Source organism: Narcine bancroftii, chromosome 8 (genome assembly GCF_036971445.1).
Source record: "Narcine bancroftii isolate sNarBan1 chromosome 8, sNarBan1.hap1, whole genome shotgun sequence".
Lineage (NCBI taxonomy): Eukaryota > Metazoa > Chordata > Chondrichthyes > Torpediniformes > Narcinidae > Narcine > Narcine bancroftii.
In genome coordinates this window covers 146,926,253-146,952,768 of record NC_091476.1, presented here as the reverse complement: position 1 = coordinate 146,952,768, position 26,516 = coordinate 146,926,253, and the positions used below count along the sequence as shown (strand labels likewise).

The following is a 26,516-nucleotide window of genomic DNA, read 5'->3' as shown; positions in this document are numbered from 1 at the left end:
AGGTCAATAAAATAGCCCAGTACAAAGTGTACTCCACGATTGACTTGAAATCGGCGTACCACCAACTCCCCCTTCGCCTGGGGGGCTGCAAATACACTGCCTTCGAAGCAGATGGCAGACTTTATCACTTTCTCAAGGTGCCCCTTGGAGTCCCCAACAGGGTCTCAATGTTCCAAAGGGAGATGGATCAGGTGATAGATAGGTATAAACTGACAGTGACATTCCCCTGCCTTGACAATGTTACCATCTGCAGCCATGACCAGCAGGACCACGACACAAACCTGGCAAAATTTCTCTGCACAGCCAAGTCCCTTAATTTGACTTATAACAAGGAGAAGTGTGTGTTTAGCACCACTCGCCTGGCCCTCCTTGGTTGCGTCATGGTGTCATTGCCCCCCTATGTCGAACACATGCATCTGAAACGGTGCCTGACCAGCTGAACCTTTAGGACTGGGTTTTGTTTTTTTAAAGAGGGGGTGAATGTGGTGATATGTATATACTGTTCTGTGCTGTTATGTGTATAAGTGGCTGGCCTGCCCACTGATGACTCGACCCCCCAGTAACTCCTCCCCCTGTGACCTGGCCATAAAGGTTGACCTCCCTACCCCCTTCCATGGGGTCGGGCCAGCTGAAATCTAATGTGTGTTAAAGCCTATCGTTCCTCACCCAGCCTTTGGAGTCATTGATAGTACGTATCAGTAGGGTTGAGCAAATACTGAAAACTTCTTCCGCTTTGGAAAGAATTTAAATCAATTTCACCTGTTCAGTTCAAGGGATGAGTTTGTGATGGTTCGCTTGTTTTAGTCACAGACTAAATATTTGAGTGCTCATCTTGTAATGGATTAAGGGCAGATTAGACACATAAGTCTCTCATGATTTTAACCATTGCTACGCAAATGGATGACCTTTATTTGCTGTGTAAATAACATTTCTGTCCTTGATGGCTACAAATAGATTGAGCAAGCTATTGGTCTTCATTAACGTACTTAATTTTGGTGTTGTACTGAATCTAATCAGTTGGATACATAATTACCCACTCATTAAAAATTCAAGATCTACAGTGAGATCCTAATCCAGGCCATTCAGCCCTTCTTGATCTGTTGCTTAGTTGAACAAAAAAGTACTTCATTGGTTCCAAAGTGCATGGAAACATTGGAAAGTCCTTTTAAATTAGTTAAATCTACCTTCAATCTTCTGATGGAATACAAACCAAGTGTAGTCCAAAATGATCTCATAATTTCGATATTTCTTTGAACTGATTTGGTTGGCAAATCAGCTGGAGTCCAAGTTTAGGTTATAATGAACAATTTGCCTCTTTTCCTTTATATTGCAGTTAATTCTTTATTTCTGCGATCCCATATTGACAATAATGTTCTTTATCCAAAAGGAAATAAGCAGCAGAAGTTTTAAAAACACAGAAATACTGGAGGAACTCAACTGGTCTCGCAGCTTCCATAGGAGGTAAAGATGTATTACCGATATTTCGGGCCTGAGCCCTTCTTCAAGTTATCTATTTTTTCTTCAAAACAAGGGTAGAACTTGTCTTCACCCTCAATAACTTTTCCTTTGACTTAAAGAAACAACTTGCTGAGTTTCTCCAGCACTTCTGTGTTTACTCTACAATCACAGCATCTGTTGACTTTCATGTTTCACCCCAAGCAGTAGAAGTTTATACCTGGATGCCATAAGGGGAGATTGGAAAGGCTGAGGCAGTTTTTCTCTGAACAGAAACTGACCCAACAGAGATTTACAAAATGAGCAACAAAAAAACAATTATGGAAAGAAACCAACTCACACTGTGGTAAATACCAATGAGGATTAACTTCTAAAAAAATAGCTTCTGTGATTGATATCATATGTGAAACTCAAAAGTTTGCTGGCTCTGTGATTGTAGTAAAAATACACAGAAATGCTGGAGGAACTCAGCCAGTCTTGCAGTGTCCATAGGAGCAGGGCCAGTGCCAGACTCTTTTGTGCCCGAGGCCAGGTCACCTACTTGCACCACCACCCCCCCACCAAAAAATTGCCAACTTCGACTTTCAAGAACAGATGTTTTGTAGAAAAAATGAAAAGCACAAAACTTGAAACTGCTAAATTTATTTTAAATTGCAAGGATAAGTAATACATCAAACTTTGATTATCTTTCTCAAATACAAATGAAAATATTTTGGCACACAAATCATTTTGAACTAAAGTGCACTCAGTAGAATCCATACATCTGCCAAGGGCAACACAACATTAAAATGTTTTACTTTACACACCTTTAAGTCGATATACCTTCCAGTGTGTGTTTTTCCCACAAGAATGATGCAGTATGGAAATGTCCTTTGGCCCATGAAGACATTCCCATAACCATTTTTACAAATCCATGCTATTCTCTTTATTTATTTTCCCATATTTCTATCATTTTCCCCCAGATTCCACAACCCACTTACACATTACAGCAATTGCCAATAATCTACTTGGTCACATCTTTGGGATTCGAGAGGGAAATGAAGCATCTCCAGAGGAAGCTCACGTGGTCACAGCACACAGACAGGGCCAGAGTTCAAGGCAGAAGCCAGGTCGCTGGAGTCGTGAGGTAGTCGCTCTATTAATTGCACCACTGCGAGACAGAATCAACTATAGCAATAATCAAGTTGATTACATGTCTCTAAGAACTGACTGGAAGGATAGTGTCTCCATATTACACAACAACGAGAACTTGCAATACATTGATAGAGAACACTGAGCAAAATGGAATGATATAATTTCAGTGTGGCCTTACACACGGAAATTCAAGAATGCTTTTCTGTTAGTCTGCCTTTTTAAATTCTCAGGTTTTATGAAATTTTGACAACTAGGATGAACAAAATCATTGCTTTAATGACAAAAATAGCATAGAGTAATTGCTGAGCTGATTTCTTTTAGGAATTTATATATTTTTATTTCTCATCTATGAATATTATTAGTTATTCTGCTATTAGAAACTATCCAGTACCTGTCCTGAACTATCCTTTTAATGAGTTACCTTGGACCATCTTAGTCTCAAATCTGTTTAGTTCCTCTTCTCGTGAATTATGATTGTCTAAAAAGGGGCTGACTGACCTTTCTTGATGAAGTGTTAATAAATTGCTTAAACCAATGTTAGAATTATTGGAACAATAAATGTAAATATCTCACCTATTCAAACAGCCATTTAGGCTTACATAAGACTCTTCTCGGCACTCGGCCTATGGGCGCACACCAAAGCTCCCGATGCTGACTCCGAATCCTCCCCTCGGCCTACTACTGCACATACACACCGGACTTCGGTTTACATATGGAGTAGGCCAAGGGGATAGGGGACAGTTTGGAGTCAGGACTTAGGTGTTGGGAGCTCCGGTGTAGGCTGAGGGGAGTGCCAAGAGTCAGGCATTGGAGGTCCTGGCTCCGGTAACTGGAGCTCCCTGCAATGACTCCGAACCCTCTCCTTGGCAGTTGGCCTACAGGCACACACCAGAGCTCCTGATGCCCGACTCCAAACCCTCCCCTTGGCAGTCAGCCTACAGATGCACACAGGAGCTCCTGACACTGACTCCATATCCTCTGCTCGGCCTACCGGACCTGTGGGGCTCTCTTCAACAGTGCCCCTCTGAGGTCTGCACCCTTGGCGGCGGCCCTGCTTAGGAAGTAAAGATATATAACTGACATTTTGGGCCTGAGGCCTTCTTCAAGGAATAAACAAAGAGGAGGAAGGTATCAGAATAAAGACTAAAGACTGAAGACTGGTAGGGGGAGGAGTCCAGACCAATAATTTGATAAGCGGAAAGGTAAGAATTGATTTTCTTTCTGTGAAAGGAGACAGAGGGAAAAGGGAGTCAGAGCTGGGGGAATGCAACAGGAAGAAGGGGTGAGGGGTGTGGGAGTTTAAGTGTACTTGACACAGGATGAAGTTGGATTTTGCACCTATTACTACAGAGTTATTTTTTTTCAAACAAGCAGAGAATAATTGTCAAACTTCAGAATCAGAATCAAGGTTTATAGTCAGGAACATAACAAAATTTGTTGCTTTTCCGCAGCAGTATTGTGCATTACAAGTGCAAAATTGGAAAAATTATGGTTCTGTAAATACAATATTTAAAAATAATTAGCGCATAAAGAGAAAAAAAATGAAGCAGCGTCTATGGTTCACTGTCCGTTCAGAAATCCGATGGCGGAGGGGAAGAAGCTGTTTTTGTACCACTGGGTGTTTGTCTTCAGGGTCCTGTACCTCCTTCCTGAAGAGGGCATGGCCTGGGTGGTGATGGGCCTTGAGGATAGAGGCTGGTTTCTTGAGACACCACCTCTTAAAAATGTCCTCGATGGAGTGAAGACTAATCATGATGGCCCATGATGGCGTTGGTTGGGTTTACAACCCCCGTAGCCTTTTCCTGTCATGTGCATTGGCACCTCTATACCAGATAGTGATGAAACCAGTCAGAATGCTTTCCATGGTACTCCTGTAAAAATTTGCAAGAGTGTTTGGTGACATACCAAATCTCCTCAAATTGTAAATGAAATACAACCACTGGCTTGCCTTCTTCAGGATTGCATCGACATGATGGTCCCTGGATAGATTGTCAGAGATGTTGACATATCAATGGACTGAATAGATATTCCCGGAAGCAAGGGGAACCCAATCCCATTCCTGCTAATGTTACTTTCAACCTTATGAATAAAATATAATTAAGTGTCGGTTGGAAGATGGTAACATTTTATAGTTGGATGGTTATTTTTCCTTGTTCTCTGTACTGTGTAAGAGCTTTCATATCCATCATTCCAACCTTTTTCCCAATGTCCTTTTAATCCATTTTCAATTATTTATCTATTCTCCTTTTGAAATCCCATTAAATATTTATGACAAAAGTGAAGTATTGACTGTGAGGCACATTATGCCATTTTCTTTATTACATTTCTGGCTCTGATCTATGATCTTATGATGTTGGATAGACAATTCACAAATATCTTTCAGGCAATTTATTTTATTTGTAAAAAAATACAATATTTCAGGCTCTTAAAGCTGTTGGTTGTTTTCAACACGTTTGTCAAGAATTTGCTATTTTTCTACATTGACACATAACGTCGCCAATTGCCCTTGAATACTAAACTTCTGTTTTACACAAAAGCTGCAAACAGTCCTTCCAAGTGTAGAGACACTTCACCTGAATCTGCAGGGGTCATTTGCTGCATCCAGCTCTGCATGGGGGAGACAGGACACAGATACCGAGAGCACCAGAGGCCAGCTTTGAACCTGGATCACTGTAACTGTACCACACATCACTCTCTTTTAATCTTTCCACTCGCCCCGCCTCACCTGAAAAACACGCCCTCTAGTAAGTGACAATTTGACACTAGAAAAAGATTTTGACTGTCTACTCTATCAATGCCCTGCATACTTAAATATACTTCGACTATGTCACCCCTCAGCTTTGGACACTCCAGGAGTGTCCAACCTCCTGATACATCATACAAACAGGCAACCTGGTAAATCTCGTCTGTACCCTTTCCAAATTCTCCACATGCTTCCTGTAATGGGGTGAATGGAAACAGCTCACAGAATCTCAATCAAAATATATTGTCATGAACATGCCACAAAATTTGGGGTTTTTTGGTGGCAGCATAGTAGGTGCAATATTGCTATGGATTACATTTAAAAAATAAATAAATTCGTTCTAAAGAATAGACAATGAGGTAGTGTCTGTAGTTCATTGTCCATTCAGAAATCTGATGGTGGAGGGGAAGAAGTTGTTTCTACACTGTGGGGTGTTTGCCCTCAGGCTCCTGTACCCCCTTTCTGATTGTACTCTCCATGTGTGGCCTAACAAAAGTTTTTATAGGTACAACATGACTTTCTTGCTCTTAGATTCAAAGCCTCACCCAATAAACCCAAGCCTACCATATGACTGACCTATCTACTTGCATGGCCATTTTCTATGGACATGAACCCCCAGATCGCACTGCACATCAATTCTTTGAAGTCCTAACATTTACTGCATACTAAAGTCTAAGTTGTGCATGAAGAGCAATTTTTCTGCAGAGTGAAGATAATTCTGTGAACAATTTACTATCAACCTTAATAGCCCACGAAAGGTTGGTGGGACCAGTTAACCATCTGTCTCAAGGTGGACAAGATGAAGCAGATGATCGTGGACTTCAGGAGGACCAGGTACAACCACCCTCCACTACACATTAATAACTCAGTCGTGGAGAGAGTAGAGAGCACAAAGTTCTTTGGAGTCCACTTAAGACCTATCATAGACACACAACATCTCCTCATTTGTCAGGAAAGCGCAACACCGACTGCACTTCCTGAGAAGTGAGCAAGGCTACCGGCCACCATCCTGCCAACTTTCTACAGAAGGTCTATTGAGAGTCTCCTGGCTGGCTGCATTACAGTGTGATATAGTTGCAATAAAGCATTGGATTGGAGGTCTATCCACAGAACCATAAGAGTGGCAGAAAGCATCACTGGGGTCTTCCTTTCCCCCCCATCCCCTGGGATCGTTGTTTGAAGAGAGCTCACAAATTTGTTGAGGTCCCTTCCACCCTGCACACATCATCTTTCTGCTGCTTCCATCAGGAAAAATATACAGGAATATCAGAACCAGAATCACCAGGATGAGAAATAGCTTCTTCCCATGACAGTAAAAATTCTGAATGACCGAAGGAACTGCTCATAGAAACTCTCTGTGACTCTACTGTTGATTTAACAATATTTATCTATATTTATATACAATATGTATATATGTACTGCATATGTATTGTTTGTCTGCATGTTTTACATCGAGGACTGGAGGACACTGTTTCATCGGGTTGTTCTTACACAATCAGATAATAAATAAACTTGAAGTTGAACTAATGGCCTCTTAAAAGCTCAAAAATCCAAAGCTGAAGCATCATCTGATGATGTGCATGAAGTAGGGAAGCATAAAAGGCAACGATATGAAACGCGCAAACAAGTTGTGGCAGTTAATTTTTTGAATTCCTAGCTACAAGATCACACTGGGATTGAAACATTCCCCTTGGTTTTAGAGAAACATTTTGTTCAAGCAAAACAAATGAACATCTGCAAATATCAAGGCAATGTGGGACACCTCGTGTGGGATACACCATTTAATAATTTAAACAATTATTTCTAGCGGTGGTTGTCCTTGGTAGATTGCTTGAAATCAACAGTGATTCTATTGCGCTTTGTGATGTACCTCTACCCTGCAAATGTTGAAAGAAAAATACGTCCTTTTTTTAAATTACTGCGCCATTACATTACAAGCCATGTTCGAATCCAACGTTGTCTGTAAGGATTTTGTCCCTTCTTCCCATGCACGCGTGCTTTTCCCTGGGTGCTCCGGTTTCCTCCCATGCTACAAAGATATTCAGGGTTGGTACATTAATTGGTCATATGGACGTATTTGGGCAGCATGGTCTCATGGGCCAGAAGAGCAGGAATAAATTGTTTGGGAGATGCAGTCATTTGCAATGTAGGGAATGCTGAATAAACAAAAAGATAACAATGAGAACTTAATCTGTTTACATAATGATAATGTGTGAATGAGTATTAGGTAGAACACCAGCAATAGGCCTCCAACTTTCTACAACATTACATTTTTCAGCCACTTAAGGGAGGAGACAGGTTTCAATTGAACATCTCATTCACTTCAGACACAGTTGAGTGGTGCATGCCCTTTTCTCTGGAACAAAGCTTCTCACTGCATTTCTAAGTATGGTCACTACAAAGGCATAGATTCTGCACCCAGATTCGATCCTGACCGCTGGTGCTGTCTGCAAAGTGTTTCCATGTCCTCCCTTGTAACCAAGTGGGTTTTCCCCATAGGCTCTGGTCACCTCCCATATCCCAAAATAAGCTGGTAATTGGCAGCTGTAAATTGTCTGAGGGAGTAGGTAAGTGGCAGAGTCTGGGCAGGAGGAGGGTGGAAAAAGGAGTTGATGGGATTGAGAGGGAAAAAAAGATTAGTTAGGATTCATGTCAAGATGGATGATTAATGATTGGCACAGACGATGGGCTGAAAGGTCTGCTTCTGTTGTTCCTTTTATTGTCATATAGTAATGTTAAAAAAGTAATTTACACAATATACTTCGTTTTATCTGCCATAAGGCAAAAAAAGGAGTCACCGTTATCATTGCCTACTGCCCCTAACAATAGGTGAAAGAGAGTCCCTTCAGACTCACTGAGTGTCTGTGGATTTCCTCCTGCCCTCCGTAGCCTCTGCATCTGTATAGAGACCTGTTCAAACCATTGGTACCCGAGCTCCAAATCCAAACCTCTGACATGATCAGGAAGCTATCAGTGCCTGAGGCCCTGCGGGTGCCCTTCTTGCCCTCAGCACCCTCCCAAATCTGATTCCTGGTTGCCTGAACTAGTTGCCAACAGCCCACAGCCTGTGTGGGTCTCCTGACTGCATCGCCAACAGCCCACAGCAGGTGTGAGTCCTTCAGCTGCTGAGTCCCTTGCAAGTCTACCATCATGGTCACCGTCCTAAGGGTTGTCCCCTATGCTTCTCCTTCTCAATGGGAGGCATTCTCCCCATTTTGGGTGCCCTCTCCATGACCTTGACTCCAAATGACACTGGTTGCTTGCCTGGCCAGTCTGAGAGTTTAAAATTGTTGATTTCTTGCATGTGGCATTGGGACATCTGAAGAACAGTTGCTATATTTTGGTGGGACGGAGTGGAGAGTGTTGGTTGAAATTGGATTCTGTATTGTGAAAGATCGTGACTGTCACGTGACAGCACTGCCCACTATCTAGTCAGAGGGCCCACCATCTAGTCGGAGGACACACCACCTGCCAATCGAGGTTTAGCCCTGCCCCATCCATTAGTATACATCTTGCCGATTTCCAATTTAAATACTTTTGTGATCAACTTTGCCTTACTGGCATTGAGCATTGGAACTTTGTAAATTACCTGGGCTGGACTCTCTGGCCTGCCTGTACTTGACCTTGTGCCATTGGCAGCTGTAATTCAATTAACCTTGCTGGCATTGAGCCATTGGTTCCATGCTAACGATCTGGGATGAACACCACCTATCCACCACCCCCCCCCCCCCCAGCCCTCCAGCACTATAAAGGTGCCATGTGTGCTTTGTTCTCCCTCTTTGCCAGCTTGGGACTGCCCTGCTTCAGTCCACGCCTAGAACCATGGAAGGGCACTGGAAAAATTATTGGTAAGATGTGCACTGTTTAAAAGAGTTGGGAGTGTGTAATTTGTGTCCCTGGCAGCATAGAGTCTTCCCTTTTCTGAGTCAAGAAGTGGTGGGACATTGTATTGATTTTTCCTTCATGTTCCCACTTCATTGGATTTATGTTTGTACCTTGTTCCTACACTATTTTCCCAAATTCTTTATTAATTGTATGCATGTGTTTCATTGCTGCTATTACTTTCCTACGCTCACTATTAAACTGTGTGTGATGTATTGCTGACCTGACTTTTCCCACACTCGCTAATAAATTGTGCGCACTGTTTCATTGCGCTACTATTTTTCCACATTCATTGTTAATTGTGCATGCATGTTTGTGTTGTATCTGGGTCCATTTCCCCACATTTGCCTCTGTAAATAAAATCCTTTACCACCAAAACTGTGTGTCCAGAGTCCTTGCCTTTGAGACCTACCAAACCTGTTTCCTCACTTACAACAGGCTCACAATGTCAAGTCTGAAGTGGACATTCATCTCTGTCAAGTTGGTCAGATCGAACTCTTTAGCTTGTCTTCATCTCGGTGAGTCCTTCCATAAATAGGCAATCTTTGCTATACAAGGTGGCAATACTTTTGATGCAGCCGAGATATACCCGTACTTCTGGTTCTCATAAGAACACATGAAATAAGAGCAGGAACCGGCCATCTAGCCCATCGAGCCTGCATCGCCATTCTATGAGATCATGGCTGATCTGATGTACGCTCATCTCCACCTATTTGTCTTTTCCACATATCCATTAAATTTCCCTACTTTGTAAAAATCTATCCAACTTTGTCAACTATATTTACTCAGGTCGCTCCACTGCTTTAATAAGCAGTGAATTCCACAGATTCACCACCTTCTGGAAAAAGCAGTTCCTCCTCATCTTCTGAATCTTAAGGCTATGTCCTAGTTCTAATCTCCCCCACCAATGGGAAAAAACATGTTTATGAACTAACAATCCTTTTAATTTTGTCCTGGATGAAAGGGACTTTGTTGGAACAAAGGAACAGCAATGGAAAATTCACCAAATAATGGTAAATTCAAAATAATAGTTTTTTATTAAACTATTAATAACATAACATTTCTTACTTATCTCTAAACCTAACTCTAAATTAAACCCCGCAATGACCAAATGTAAATGTGTGTGTATAATGAAATCCCACTCTGAAAATTTTTAAAAATTCAGCATAATTTTAGACTTGCTTGAAGGTCTTAAATTTTCAGTTCAAAAATAATTATAAAGCGCTTTTAAACATCATATCTTCAGGCCTCTTTAAACTCACATTTCATTCAGATGAGTTGTCCTTGAGATGTATTCTTCAAGCAGAAGTGACCACCTTCTGAGCCATCAATGTACTTCCTGTGAAAAGAAGAATACAAATCCTGTCTTCCCAGGATCAAATCTTCTTCTTTGGAATCTGTTTTCCAAATGAAACTGCCCTCTTTATCTTAAATAGACAGTTAGAAGTAGGCTTCTCTTTTGAAATCTTCTTATTGTGTGTCCTCCTTTTGTTAGAAGTAACACATAACAGAACCTATTCTGGTTACTGTAATTCAACCCTGTCTTCCAACTCCTGTGTGTGTCACAGGGTTTTAACTTCTGAAAACTGATCCAAAAATGTCTGAATTCGATAATATATTTCTCCAAATCATGTGACAGTTACATCATCAACAAGATCAGTCCCAATTCTTGGAAACCACATGACTATTAGTTTTATTTCTACCAAACTTCTTGCCTTTTTCAAAACCTCTGACCTCTTCTCTGTTCAAGAGGCTTATCTTTCTTTCTTTGGCTTGGCTTCGCGGACGAAGATTTATGGAGGGGGTAAAAGTCCACGTCAGCTGCAGGCTCGTTTGTGGCTGACAAGTCCGATGCGGGACAGGCAGACACGGTTGCAGCGGCTGCAGGGGAAAATTGGTTGGTTGGGGTTGGGTGTTGGGTTTTTCCTCCTTTGCCTTTTGTCAGTGAGGTGGGCTCTGTGGTCTTCTTCAAAGGAGGTTGCTGCCCGCCAAACTGTGAGGGGCCAAGATGCACGGTTTGAGGCGATATCAGCCCACTGGCGGTGGTCAATGTGGCAGGCACCAAGAGATTTCTAGAGGCTTATGTGGTTTGATTTAAAAACAGATGGCTTCCTTCAGCAGTTTTTAATGGGTACCTAGATGCTTCAGTTTTTAATAAAGCAAACACTTCTTTGTTCTTGAATCAATTAAAGTCCACTTCACTTCCATTAGCTCTGTCTTCCTAGTTGCTGCGACTCCAAGAATGAACCCTCTTCTCTGAGTGCAATGGTTCTCCGTAAATTTACTGTGTCCTGTGTGTGTAACCCTGTAACCAACCCACAACTAACCTATGACATATTTATAATAAATATAGCTTAACATTAACTTAAATATTAATATTAACACAGATCCATTACATTACCTACCTCTCTTATCTATGCCTTTCATAATTTTATACATTTCTATAAGATCCCCTCTCATTCTTCTAAATTTCAGTGGGTACATTCCCTGATGACTCAATCTCTACTCATACGCAACCCCTTCACCCCTGGAATCAACCTGGAGGCACTACATCTAAAACCAGTACATCCTTCCTCAAGTAAGGAGGCCAGAACTGCATGCAGAACTCCAGATGCGGCCTCACCAGTATCTTGTATATTTGCAGCATAACCTCCCTCCTCGTAAATTCAATTCCTCGAGCAACGAAGGCCAACATTCCATTTGCCTCCTTGATATAGCCTGCTGCACGTGCAAACTGACTCTACAATTTCTGTACAAGCACAATTCTCCAAATTGTCTTTCCAAACACAATAATGTCATCAAGGTAGCTGATGTTGCCTTGGTTAAAATGATCTATGTTCCTCTGGAAGATGCCTGGAGCTGATGCAGCCTGTTCTATTCACTCAGTTCAAGGTGAGTATTGTTGAAACTTCATCTTGCTCAATTTGCTGATAAATGTGTGACATGTTATTCTCCTTATTGAACAAACACATCATCAGTCAGAGGTGCAGTGTACCTGTTTCACTCTATTGATCATTACCTCCCCAGCTCCGACTGCCGCCATCTGTCTTCACTCCAGGAACAACTGGAGCAACCCAAGCAGAAAATCAGCCACTTCAGTAATACCCACCTCCTGCCATCTCATTGGCTCTTCCTCAGCTTTCTTTTCAGGTTTTGATTTGAAGAGCGGATGTGTTCTGTTCATCCTAGAGGTGAATCTTGGCTTGAGTGTTCCCAAGGCCAAGATGATTTGGCAAGGCCAAGCAGAGCGTGCACACACACACACACACACACACACACACACACACACACACACACACACACACACACACACACACACACACACACACACACACACACACACACACACACACACACACACACACACACACACACACACACACACCCTCTCTCTCTCTCCCCCCGGTCTGTAATACCCAGCATTGCGCTGTACTGGGACATTAAGATGCTTTGCTTCATCTTCTCCACTTCTCACACTAACCACTCATCTCCTTCATCAGGATCGCATTTGTTGTCTCTTGGACTGTACTTGTTGGAGTACAGAAAGATGAGGGGAGACCTCAGATATATTTCGAATGGTGAAAGGCCTGGACATGTGGCAAAGATGTTTCCCATGGTAGGGGAGTCTAGGACAAGAGGGCACAAATTCAGAATCAAATAACGTAAATTTAAAATAGAGATACGAAAAAAATTATTTAGTCGGAGGGTCGTGAGGGAACTTGTTGCCAACAGGTGGCTGTGGAAGCAAGGTCATTGGGTGTATTTAAGGCAGAGATTGACGGGTCGTTCAGAATCAGAATTAGAGTCGGAATCAAAATTGTCACAACCATGTCCTGAAATATGTTGATTTGCAGCAGCAATTATAATGTAAACATTTATATAAACATATTATTAAATAAAGAAAGATCATGCAAGGAAAAGAAAAAGGCAAAAGTAAACTAGTGCTTATGGCTCATTAGTGGGGAAGAAGCTGTTCTTGTGCCGCTGAGTGCCCATCTTCAGGCTCCTGTACCTTTTTCTCGATGGTAACAGAGTGAAGAGAGCATGGCCTGGGTGGTGGGGATCCCTGAGGGTAGAGGCTATTTTATTAAGACACTGCCTCTTGGAGATATCTTCGGTGGAGTGTCTTTGGTGACATACCAAATCTCCTCAAACTTCTAACAAATCTTCTTCATGATAGATCTTCAGAGCAGTTGACACCAGGTGTTTGAAGTTCTTTACCCTCTCCACTGATGAGCCCTCATTGAGGGTTGGTTTGTGTTCCCTTGGATTCCTCTTCCTGAAGACCATAATCAATTCCTTAGTTTTGCTAACATTGAGTGCAAAGTTATTTTTGTGACACCACTCAACTAGTTGATCTATCTCACTCCTGTACGCTTCCTCGCTGCCGTCTGTGATTCTACTAACAACGTCGTGTCATGGGAAAATTTGTAGAAGGCATTTGAATTGTGCCTCACCACACAGTCATGGGTGTAGAGAGAGTAGAGGAGTGGGCTATGAATACATCCTTGAGGTGCATCTGTGTTAATGGTCAGTGAGGAGGAGATGTTGTTACTGATCCACACAGACTGTGGTCTTCTGATAAGGAAGTCAAGGATCCATCTGCCGAGGCCCAAGTTTTGAAGCTTGCTGACCAATATTAAGGGTATGATGGTGTTGAAAGCTGAGCAGTAATCAATGAAAAGCAGCCTGATGTATGTTTTGCTGTTGTCGAGGTGATTCAGGGCTGAGTGGAGAACCAGTGTTATAGGATAATTTTGACAGAAGGAAAATTGCATCTTTTTACACAGGAATTGGGCATTCTTGGTGCCACGTTAATGCCTCAGAGTTTGGCTGGAGCAAGATGGCTAGAGATGAGTGCAAAACCAAGAAGATGATTGTGGACTTCAGGAGGACGTCAGAACACAAACCAGTCCTTATTGAGGGATCAGTAGTTGAGAGAGTCAAGAACTTCAAATTCCTGGGTGTCAACATCTCTGAGAATCTGTCATGGAGCCTCCATGTTGATGCAATCATGAAGTAGGCCCGCCAGTGGCTATTCTTTGTGAAGTGTTTGAGGAGATTCAGTATATCACCAAAGGCTCACGAAAACATCTACAGGTGTACCATGAAGAGCATTCTGGCTGGTGGCATCACTGTCTTGTATGGAGGTGCCAACAATCCGGACAAGGAAAGACATCAGAGGTTTGTTAACTTGGCCTGCGACATCACTGGTACCGGACTTCACTCCACTGAGGACATCTACAAGAGGTGATGTCTTAAGAAAGCAGCCTCTATCCTCAAAGACCCTCACCACCCTTCTTCACTCTGTTACCATCAGGATAAAGGTACAGGAGCCAGAAGATGAGCAATCAGCGGCACAAAGACAACTTCTTTCCCGCTGCCATCAAATTCCTGAATGATCAATGAACCAAAGACACTGCCTCACTTTGACTTTTTGTGGACTATTTTTATTTATTTTTGTAAGGTGGTTTATATGAATGTTTGCACCGTGACGCTGCTGTAAAGCAACAACTTTCGTGACTTGTTCATGACAATAAATTCTGATTCTGATTCTGAGAATGATTTAGCACTTAGGCAACTACCAGTGAAATGGATCCCTTGTTCCTGCAATATCATTTGTAGTGAAAGGTTGTTCATCTTTTTCACCCATTCACCGCAAGATTCGATGTAAAGGTTAAGCTCTGCTCATCTTCAAGATTCAAGATTATTTTATTGTCATATAATAAAACAGAAGATGTGATATTACATGAAATTTCCTTTAATCTACTATAGGGCAGACAAATGTTCACTCTCAGCAGAAATTGCTCAGTGCCCATTAATCAGAGAAAGACTTGATTCACAACAACTGATGCGAACACAAAAATTGAATTAGTGAAATGTAACTTGATTTCAATCAGGCTCCCTGCTTCACAACTCGAGGGAAATAAAATAAAGCAAATCTTAAATAAAGAAAACAAAATTTTTGGGTAATCTTCTTTTGTCCTTATTCCCATTGGAGCACATTTCAGTGAATGAAAACATCAACTGAACACAAGATTCACTGTTCAAAATTCCCCAATCACAAACAATGGCCCTTAACCTTGTATATCCAGTTCAAGTTCTCATTTATTATCATCCAATTGTTCAAGTACAACCCGACAAATCAATGATCTTCAGTCCTCAGTGCTCTGATCCTCCTGTATCTCTTCCCCATTGGGATCAGCTGAAAGATGCTGGGTACAGGGTGGAAAGGGTCCTCAAGGATTTAGTGCACCCTCTTCAGACAATAATCCCAGTAGATCATATCGATGGTGGGGAGGGAGACTCCAGAGATCCTCTCTGCCACTCTTCTGCCGATTGATCTCCAATCCATTTCTCTGCAGCAACAGTACCACACTGTGATGCAGTCGGCCAGGATGCTCTTGATAGAGGTCCTGTAGAAGGTTGACATGATGGTGGCTGGTAGCCTTGCTCACTTCAGACTTTTCAGGAAGTGCAGTTACTGTTGTGCCTTCCTGACAAGTGAGGAGATGTTGTGCATTCATGATAGGTCGCTAGTTAAGTGAACTTTAAGGAACTTTGTTCTCTTCATGCTCTCCTCTACCATGAAGTTAAACTGTCTCACTACTACAGGGTGTTCACGAGATCGCAGAACTGGAATGTGATCAAAGTGCAAAGTGCCTGGTCAGTTCTCCACTTTATAACATGGTATGTGATGATTCTCTGTTCTGAAACATATCTGTCTATGCATTACATCGCTTGGACACACGCGACATTGCTTGGCACTGACCTCTTCTTACAGTTCCACCTGCAGAGCGAGGCCTGGACCAGCACCCTGACATAAAATGCCCACAACTGATGGACTTTGAAGTAAATCTTGTGGTCAACACCTGGTACAATTAGCCCAAGTAGGGCAGTTTTGCTTTCTTGCCTCCAATCTGAAATTAGCGACAAGGCTGTGCCAGTAATGACTGGCACCTTCAGTTTGATTGCCTTTGTTCTTCATTCTTCAGACAATTCTTTCTCACCCTTGCTTGGGCACTTTTACTTATACCAACATTTAAGAGCCAACATATTCTCCTTCTGCCTGGTTTCCTGCTGTTAGTGCCTGCTGGGGACAATTGCAAAGCTGTTCACTTGCTTCTCTTGCACTCAGTTTCGGGCCATAGAACTAACACTGTAGCTGGGAAATTGAAATTCAAATAAAAGACTGAAATTAGAAATAAAAAATTATTATTGGCAAGTATAAACATATCAGATTTTCATATTTGGTTTCCTAATGTCCTTTAAAGGAGAAATCTTTCATCCTTACCTAATTTGTATTGGATGTGACTCCAGATTCACTCATGTGGTTAAATCTTAAGTCCTAAGAACAGGGGCACCCTAGGGTTGAACAATTGGGGTGGCATGGTTGGCGTAGCAGTTCGCTGTAACAGCACCTGCGATCAGGACCTGGGTTCGAGTCCCGCACTGTCGGTAAGGAGTTTGTACATTCTCGCTGGGTCTGTGTGGGTTTCCCCTGGGGCTCTGGTTTCCTCCCACCTTTGAGAAAATGTACTGGGGGTTGTAGTCATTTGGTGCAATTAGGTGCCACAAGCTTGTGGACTGAAAGGGCCTGTTACTGTGCTGTATGTCTAAATTTAAAAAAAAATTGCCAGTGATGTCCACAATAAAAGAAGTTTCCAAACCTTTCAATCATGTGTTTACAAATGTTTCTAAGAATAGTAAGAATCTTAGGGAATGACCATCAGTCATTGTCAGTACCCTTGCCTTTGTGCCCGAAGGTTATGGATTCAATTCCTATTGCAGAGATATCAGAACAAATATCTCGTCTGACACTCCAATGCAGACTGGAAGGAGGGCCACATTATCAGAAGTGGATTAATCATTAAACTGAAGGCTAACCTATTATTTCAGTATAAACTGAAGAAACAACATGCTTTAGGCCATCAATATGGTGAACATGAGAATCAGAATCAGAATTTATTGTCACAAACAAGTCATGAATTTTGTTGTTTTGTGGAAACACTCATATAAACCACATTACAAAAATAAATAAAAATATTGCATGAAAAGTCAAAGTAAGGCAGTGCCTTTGGTTCATTGATCGTTCAGGAATTTAATGGCAGTAGGTCAATTTCTCTGTCCTTGTGCCACTGAGTGCTCATCTTTAGGCTCCTGTACCTTTTTCCCGATGGTGGTAGAATGAAGAGGATATGGCCTGGGTGGTGAAGGTCCTTGAGGATAGAGGCTGCTTTCTTAAGACACCGCCTCTTGTAGATGACCTTGATGAAGTTTGGTGCATGTGATGCCGCAGGAATCTGGAGCTTTTTCTTGTCTGGAGCATTGGCACCTCTGTACCAGTTTATGATAAACAGTTTATTAGATTGTAATCCCTGTTTGTGAGGCTTTCTGTGTTCTAATTGGCTGCCACTGCAGAACGTCAAGTACTTGATTGGCTGAAGGATGATTTGGAGAACAGCAAGGTCTATCACATGAATGGAAAAAAACAAACTGCAGGAGGAAGTCCATGGGTCAGGAGGCATCTGTGGAGAAACAGTCAGCATTTTAGGTCAAGACACGGCATCAGGGAGCGGTGACCTGAAATGTCAACCATTGTTTTCCCTCCACAGATGCTGCCTCTCCTGCCATGTTGGCCTTTAGGATTTAAGAATTACACCTTATTATGTATCAGTAGCGCTGCCACTGGTGCGGACCTACGGAGAGCGGAGAGCGCAGTCTCAGTGTTCCCCCATGAGGTCCAACTGCCCAGTCTGACTGCTGTTGGCTCTGTACAGGCTTTAAGTGGCCTGCTATAGGTGTTGATGGTGGTTTATTTAAAAACCTGTGACCGTGGGGTCTAGGCCCAAGATGGCAGCACCTGTCTTTAGCAGCAGCCTCTGGGGAAGCAGAGGATTGGCCCAGGGTGCAAGAAAACTGGGAGACCACCCCCCCCCCACCCCATTGAAGTAGGAGAAACAGAGGTGATGATCCATGGGATGGTGACTATGGTGGATTGTTGGTGACTTGAAGTGAGGAATCCACTGCAGTCAAGGGACTCACACCAGGCTGCAGACTGCTGGAGACTGGGTCAAGTCTGGCTGAAGGGGTACCAGGTATTGGAACCACGATGTCAGAGGTGCACATCTAGAACTCAGGTTGCTGATGGTTTGGACTGAAGTCTGTGTGGCTGCGGAGGCTGTGGGAGCACTGGAGGTGAACCCACGGACATTCAGTTCATGCCGATAGCAAATCTGTCTACCTTACGGAGAACTAAAGAAAATTTTGTGTAATATCACATGTTCTGCTTCATTATATGACAATAAAATAATCTTGAGACTTGAATATCACATTTTTGCTGCTTTAATTGCAGGATTCACTATTCAAAAGAAATTAAAAATGGTAATATATATTTATCACTTGGAGACCAGAAACAGAGACAATCATCAGGGACAGATCGAACCAACTAAAATAAGAATGTAATTAACGGCATCTACTGAGTTCACACAGGTGGGGGTTGAAGGCTGCAGTGTACCATCAGTTGTTGGTCTCTTTAAACATATGTGCATTGCTGTGCTTGCCAACATTTACATTTTTTATACTCAGAAACAGCGTGCTAAAACCATCATCAATTTACTGCTATCGTGACAATGCCTGCTCACTTTAGAAAGTTTGAAGCTGTTAGCTGTTGAATAAGTACTGAAGTCTGGCTCCTAAGCTTCAACTGGGAATATAAGTTTTGATTTGCCTGTATGTAAGAAACTCAGTTTTAATGATTAATCTTCACGCCAGTTGTTTGCTCACCATGTGGCTTTTTTGTAAATTTTTATATTCAAAATGGTGCTGGACAGAGGTGCCTTTCTCCACGAACTGTTTTGGCGACATGTCACACTCATCTTTTCACTGTTTCTCTGTAGAGGAGACAATAAAATAAACAAATTCCTGAATTCTCTTCCCAAACATCTGCCATTTGGCTCACTGTTTTCATATTAGCCAAGTAACACTTATCCAATCTAATCTCATTTTCCAAGTTCAAGTTTATTTTCTATTTGATCCAACCTGATGAAACAGCATTCTCTGGTCCTTGGTGCAAAAGACTCAGACACACAACCAGATATAACACATATACAGACATATGATAAATATGCCCATGCTGCCCAATTACACAAATTGTCCTACAACTCCAATACTCTGTGTGTGTGTGTGTGTGTGTGTGTGTGTGTGTGTGTGTGTGTGTGTGTGTGTGTGTGTGTGTGTGTGTGTGGGGGGGGGGATAAAAGACTGAAATTAGAAATAAAAAATTATTATTGGTAAGTATAAACATATCAGGACGTCAGGCAGCATCTGTGGAGCGAAAGTTAAAAGGTTGAGGGCTATGTTTGAAATTTTTTTTTTTGTTACACAAAAATATGTAAGAGGAACATGATTTCAGGGATATTGAATGGACTTTTGGTGTGCAAAACCCATGTCCTGGAGCTGGAGTGAAACAATAAAGTCTGCAGATGCCATGATTGCAGCAAATACACTCAATTACTGGAGAAAATCAGCAGGTCCTGCAGTGTCCAGAGGAGGCAAAGATATATAATCCGCATTTCGGGCCTGAGCCTTTCATCAGATATGAGCATAAAGCAGGCAGGCGGCCGCCTACCTTGATGTAGGGCTCAGGCCCGAAATGTTGGTTATATATCTTTGCCTCCTCTAGGCACTGAGGGAACCTGCTGAGTTTCTCCAGCACTTTTGGTTGCAATTATCTGGAGCTGGAAAGTCAAATCAAACTGATTGACTGAATCCCACAACAATCCTCTTGTGCCACCCTTACTTTGCACTAATTGATCTTTATATTTTCCCCAACTAGACACTCTGTCGTTGTTCTCCTGTTCCACCTCGAGTTGATGTGTTAGACTGCTTGCAGAGGAATCCTTCTACTTGTACCTAGTATAATGTGACAAAGAATTTTAGACAGAATCTAGAACGAAAGCCAGAAGTTATGACACAGGGGCACTGTGGTAGCTCATATGGAGATGATGGACCTTCCATACTGAATATTCTGAAGTAAATCACAAAAATCTGTAGACACCGTGGTTGAAGTAAAATCACAAAATGCTGGAGAAGCCCAGCAGGTCAAACAGTGTCCTTTATATCTTTTCTTTTCTTTGGCTTGGCTTCACGGACGAAGATTTATGGAGGGGGTAAAAAGTCCACGTCAGCTGCAGGCTCGTTTGTGGCTGACAAGTCCGATGCGGGACAGGCAGACACGATTGCAGCGGTTGCAGGGGAAAATTGGTGGGTTGGGGTTGGGTGTTGGGTTTTTCCTCCTTTGCCTTTTGTCAGTGAGGTAGGCTCTGCGGTCTTCTTCAAAGGAGGTTGCTGCCCGCCAAACTGTGAGGCGCCAAGATGCACGGTTTGAGGCGATATCAGCCCACTGGCGGTGGTCAATGTGGCAGGCACCAAGAGATTTCTTTAGGCAGTCCTTGTACCTTTTCTTTGGTGCACCTCTGTCACGGTGGCCAGTGGAGAGCTCGCCATATAACACGATCTTGGGAAGGCGATGGTCCTCCATTCTGGAGACGTGACCCATCCAGCGCAGCTGGATCTTCAGCAGCGTGGACTCGATGCTGTCGACCTCTGCCATCTCGAGTACTTCGACGTTAGGGATGTAAGCGCTCCAATGGATGTTGAGGATGGAGCGGAGACAACGCTGGTGGAAGCGTTCTAGGAGCCGTAGGTGGTGCCGGTAGAGGACTAGAGCGCATCGGATGTCCCCCAAAGTTCCTCAACATGATTATCCAACTGCACGAAAACCAACAAGGTCGGGTCAGATACAGCAATGAGCTCTCTGAACCCTTCTCCATTAACAATGGCGTGAAGCAAGGCTGTGTTCTGGCACCAACCCTCTTTTCAATCTTCTTCAGCATGATGCTGAACCAAGCCATGAAAGACCCCAACAATGAAGACGCTGTTTACATCCGGTACCGCACGGATGGCAGTCTCTTCAATCTGAGGTGCCTGCAAGCTCACACCAAGACACAAGAGAAACTTGTCCGTGAACTACTCTTTGCAGACGATGCCGCTTTAGTTGCCCATTCAGAGCCAGCTCTTCAGCGCTTGACGTCCTGCTTTGCGGAAACTGCCAAAATGTTTGGTCCTTTATATAGCAAAGGTAAAAATACACAACAGGTGTTTCGGGTGTGGTAGACCACTGTGTATATGCTTGGATGTGTTAGGACATGCTACTTGCTGACTGTACCTGACGTTCCTCCCACTGACCCCTGAATAAAGGTGACTCTGCCACAGCCCCCTCCTCAGTCCAGGGCAGTCAGCCAGCATGGATGGACATCCATTCTGTTGTGAATAAAAGCCTATCAGTTTCTCTACAACTTCTAGTCTTTGAAGTTATTGATGGTGCATCATTGGGCTTGAGCCCTTCATCAAGGTAGGTGAGAATGCTGGCAGGTGTCCAGAGCCTGCCGGCATTCTCTCATACCTTGCTGAAGGGCTCAAACCCAAAATGTCAGTTATGTATTTTTACCTTTGCTACATAATGAGCTTCTCCAGCATTTTGTGTTCATACTGAATATTTGTTTGCTTCATATAGCGCATTTTCACGGATGGTCACTCTCAGTATTTCTGGCCTTGTGTCCTAAAGGTCTATTTTTAAAACAACCATGGTGACATATATGGCTAAAATTTGGCAGTTATTGTAACATTAAGAGACCCGAACATGTTCACCAAATTTCAATTGGAATTTTGCAACATTTTAGGGGTTTTGCTTTTACTCTTTCAACATAAAAGGTGAGCTTATTACCTAACAACAATAAAAAGGCTTTTGATAGGTTTCGACTCGATGGATCATATTTTAAGTGGATATTCTAATTTTCTCAGCGATATATTTAGCCAAAGTCAGATTTACGACAGTAAATTAAGTGTACATGCTTCATTTAACAAATCATTTATTTGCAACCACTCAGGCCTGGTATCTCCAGACTTTAAAATTGCAATTTATCATCACAGAGGTTTTTCCCTTTGTCCTTTGAATTTAATGTTTGAGCACGTTAAAAACTGCATTGAGTTCCGAGTCTTTGCTCCATAGCATTTAATAGATAATGTTGACAGAGATTTAGATTGGTTGAGGTTTTACAAGCTTCTAACATACCACGCCAAGCTGATGAATGTACTGTGCCAGGCCACTCCATTATCTTTGTAAAACTGGCTGCATTTCAAGAAAAATAACGTTAAATTTTTAATTTAATTTTATTTAAAGGTACAGCACAGTAACAGGCCCTTCGGCCTACAAGCCCGTGCCACTCAAATACACCCACACGACCAATTAACTTACTAACCCAGTACATCATTGGAATGTGGGAGGATACCGGAGCACCCAGAGAAAATCTAGGCAAACACGGGGAGAAAGAACAAACTCCTTCTAGACAGTGGCAGATTCAAATCTGTCATAGCATTGAGCTAACCGCCGCACTAACCGTGCCTCCTATTAAAGCTTTTATTAGCTTCATTGGTAGATGGAGCATGATGACTGGACGGAATGAGCTGCACTTATGGGAAGAAGATGTTGCAGGAAGGGATCGTTATTTATTGACCAAAGCATTTATTTCTAATTGCCCCTGTGATGACGAAGGTGAATGGGATTCACCGCAGAAGTCCAGGTGAATGTGCTTCCAGTGTTGACTGGAAGAGAGTTGAAGGTCAAGAGATGATGAGAAATGACTTGTTAACTTAAACAACAGATAATAAATTAAAATGCAGTGGGATCATTGTAAGGATCAGGCCTCTTTGCAAAACCTCACTCATAATTTCAAAATGAACACTATTGTATGGGTGGATTTATAGGGCGAGGTGTTAGAATCTGTGACATTTCAGTATTGGTTAGACTGATTCTTTCTCATAGTTAGTACGGTCAGTTGCCTCAGTTATAATAATGATGGAGGGCACACAAAACTCAAAACGGTCAACCAGTTTATCTATCTCGGCTGCACCATTTCATCAGATGCAAGGATCGACAATGAGATAGACAACAGACTCGCCAAGGCAAATAGCGCCTTTGGAAGACTACACAAAAGAGTCTGGAAAAACAACCAACTGAAAAACCTCACAAAGATAAGCGTATACAGAGCCGTTGTCATACCCACACTCCTGTTCGGCTCCGAATCATGGGTCCTCTACCGGCACCACCTACGGCTCCTAGAACGCTTCCACCAGCGTTGTCTCCGCTCCATCCTCAACATCCATTGGAGCGCTTACATCCCTAACGTCGAAGTACTCGAGATGGCAGAGGTCGACAGCATCGAGTCCACGCTGCTGAAGATCCAGCTACGCTGGATGGGTCACGTCTCCAGAATGGAGGACCATCGCCTTCCCAAGATCGTGTTATATGGCGAGCTCTCCACTGGCCACCGTGACAGAGGTGCACCAAAGAAAAGGTACAAGGACTGCCTAAAGAAATCTCTTGGTGCCTGCCACATTGACCACCGCCAGTGGGCTGATAACGCCTCAAACCGTGCATCTTGGCGCCTCACAGTTTGGCGGGCAGCAACCTCCTTTGAAGAAGACCGCAGAGCCCACCTCACTGACAAAAGGCAAAGGAGGAAAAACCCAACACCCAACCCCAACCAACCAATTTTCCCCTGCAACCGCTGCAATCGTGTCTGCCTGTCCCGCATCGGACTTGTCAGCCACAAACGAGCCTGCAGCTGACGTGGACTTTTTACCCCCTCCATAAATCTTCGTCCGCGAAGCCAAGCCAAAGAAGAATAATGGTGGATGACCAGTAGGGAATATTATCTGGTATCTGACACATCTTCAGTTGTATTCCTTGGTATTATTCGCTGTTTTGTAGAAACTTTCATACCATTTTCCCCATTGACTTCTTTATTTCACACACACGCCAATAAAACATTGTGAAGCAAAAATACATGTGAGTGACAACAGGATAACAAAACTGAACTCAGTAAAGTGGACCAAAGTGCTTCTTTAAAAAAAGTATTGGAATATAAATGCAACATTTTGCTGTAGAGCATTTAATCGGAGGTCAATCCACAGGACCATAAGAATGGCAGAGAGAATCATAGGGGTCTCCCTCCCTCCCATTGATGCGATCTACCAGGATCGTTGTTGGAAGGCGCACGCAATCATTGAGGACCCCAGCATCTTTCAGCTGCTCCCTTTGGGGAAGAGATACAGGAGTATCAGAGCCAGCACCACCAGGCTGAGGCATTGCTTCTTCCCACGGGCAGTGAGAATGCTGAACGATTAAATGCTCATATTAACCCTCCAAGACTCTACTATTTATCAAACAATATTCATTTACTGTACATGTATTGCTTGTCTGCATGTGTGTTATGTCTGATTGTGTGTCAGCATGCTTTTGCACTGAGGAGCAGAGAACACTGTTTTGTCAGGTTGCATTTGTACAATCGGATGATAATAAACTTAAACTTGAACTAAGATCTTGCTGTTCAAAATTTAAAATTTAAAGGTCTTTCTGTTCTTTCCCCTGCCCCTGTAAATAACTTCATCATCATGGCCCATCCCTTCGCAAGTAAAGATGAACACGGTGTCTTGTAGCTTATGTTGATGATTACTGCCGGAACCAACAATATATCACTTATTTTGTCTTTATAACTTTTTGTTTTCTCTATTTTTCCTAAGCCTGTGGAAGAACACTTTCCACAAACTCTTAAAACTCTTAGCTTAAAATTATGTGCTCATCCAAAAGTGGTTTCAGCTTTTCATCCGCTGATTTCACAGACTGCCAGGAGCGTCAGACTGGTAGAACAATCTGTGCCTGTGAACTTCAGATCCCTTCGGTTGCCAACATGATTGCAAGGTCAGATCTTAAATGAAAGAAAGGTATATTGATCCAGACCTGTGTCACATGGGAAAGTCTACTCTGATATTCAGTATCCATGGCTGAGCATCCATCCCAACACCATTTTCCTGTCCTATCCCCATATCCCTTGATCCCTTTAATATCCTTATATCCATTGATCTTAGGTTTAAGTGAACATTACGACTAAATCTTTTTGCCCTCTAGACTGCAGTAACTCCAAATATTCACCACCTCTTAGTGATAACGTCATTTCACCTCTACTTATTTTGTTTAAATTTAGACGTACATGCAACATGGTAACAGGCCATTTTGGCCCATGAGCCTGTGCCACCCAACTTACAAACAATTAACCTACCCCCCTGTATGTTTCAAATGGTGGGAGGAAACCGGAACCCCTGGGGAAAACCCACACAGACACGTGGAGAATGTATAAACTCCATACAGACAGCACGGGATTCGATCCCTCCTGATCACTGGCACTGTAAAGTGTTACGAGCCCAAAGGTCCCCAAAACCCAGCAGCAATAGTCATTCACCGAGACATATTTTTAATCAATTTCAAATATGAAAATAGAATCAAACTTTAACTTAACTCTATACTTATACTATACTCTATACTAACCCAAATTACCCCCTTCTAATTCTAAGCACACATGTATGTAATGTGTGTGTGTAGATTTAAGAAAAGTTCTTTGGTTCACAGTTCAATCTCACTTCTCCTTCTTCCAAGTTCTCTGGTTGCACAGAATTTAACATGTATAAAGTTCACCAGGCTTGGTGCTTGAAAGGTAAATGTTTACCACTCAGGAAGGTTCTTGTAGGGTTTGCAGAGAGAAATATTTGTTGCTCCAGGATTTCCACAACTGAGGTACCACCATTAGTCACCTCAAAGTCTCACTGATGAAACTTGCCCCATCAGGGTTTTTCAAATGGTAACCTCTTTCTTTAAGGTTATGTCAGAACTTCTTCTGTTCCTCTTATTCCAAGAGAAACATCAGACAGATAGCACTTCCAGCTATCTTCTGCTTTTGGAACTTTTCATCAGTTCTTCCTGGATTGCACTGTTCAGTGTTCCACACACACTGACTGAGAGAGCACGTCCTCTATCTCTCTCTATCTCTCTCTCTCCAACTTAAACTCCAAAAAGAGCATGTGACTCATGTCTTGCAAAAACCCCACCTTCTCCAGCAAACAACAGGAGTTCTTTCTTCTGCTCCATCTGTTGTTATCTTAGGTAAACAATCCAGAATTGACCTTTCTGTGAGCACTTTGCAGAAAGGGTACTGATCGACAGCATAACTCCAGCAAGTCAATGGTCAAGCATTTTATGATGTCAGTTCAATTAACACCTACAAGAGATCCTGCAATGTGAATTCTTCAGTCTTTCAAATAAGATCTGTTTTAAAATGCGTGAATGTATATGACCTACTCTAAATCTTATAAAATCTCCCCAAATATTAATATTGTTACAAAAGGT

The 26,516-nt window shown here is 42.5% G+C and overlaps 1 long non-coding RNA gene across 1 annotated transcript in view; it reads left to right on the top strand.

The window, feature by feature from the left end:
• The window catches only part of LOC138741333 (uncharacterized), a 98,764-nt gene extending 96,099 nt beyond the window's left edge, over positions 1-2,665 (top strand). The window contains exons 3-4 of the long non-coding RNA XR_011343458.1: positions 1,388-1,461; positions 2,418-2,665. This is a non-coding gene — a long non-coding RNA (uncharacterized lncRNA). The remainder of the gene's footprint in view (positions 1-1,387; positions 1,462-2,417) is intronic.
• Positions 2,666-26,516: the final 23,851 nt, after the last annotated feature.